Below are 457 nucleotides of genomic sequence, written 5' to 3' on the forward strand. Positions count from 1 at the left end.
ATTTATTGTTTAAGAAATGTTATTTTGCATTAAAAATTGAGATTTGAATAAATTTAAAACTGCGCATTTTACGAGAATTTTTATTTATCGTTCATTACTTTTAGACATTTCAAAACATTTTAAAATATATTAAGAAAAAGTATCGATCCTTTTTTGAAATAAGTAAAATTCAATTCTAAAACTTTTCTAAATAAAAAATGTTAAATTAAAGTTCAGTTCAACAACTTTTAGTTTGAAATTGGTTGAGGCTCACCATATGACTTGGTACGATCCTGCCTTGAAATTCTTACCCAAACTTTTGGCACAGAGATCCAAGTGCTTCGACAGCGAAGTCCGTAGAGCGCGAGGTTAGGACCAGTGATCCCAGATCTGAAACGAGATGCGGTCCAATACTATGACAGGGCTGTGTCCGTGTGAATATAGTAGGAGACGCTGTAAATGACTGAGTTGCGCGCGC

Source organism: Belonocnema kinseyi, chromosome 9 (assembly GCF_010883055.1).
Source record: "Belonocnema kinseyi isolate 2016_QV_RU_SX_M_011 chromosome 9, B_treatae_v1, whole genome shotgun sequence".
Lineage (NCBI taxonomy): Eukaryota > Metazoa > Arthropoda > Insecta > Hymenoptera > Cynipidae > Belonocnema > Belonocnema kinseyi.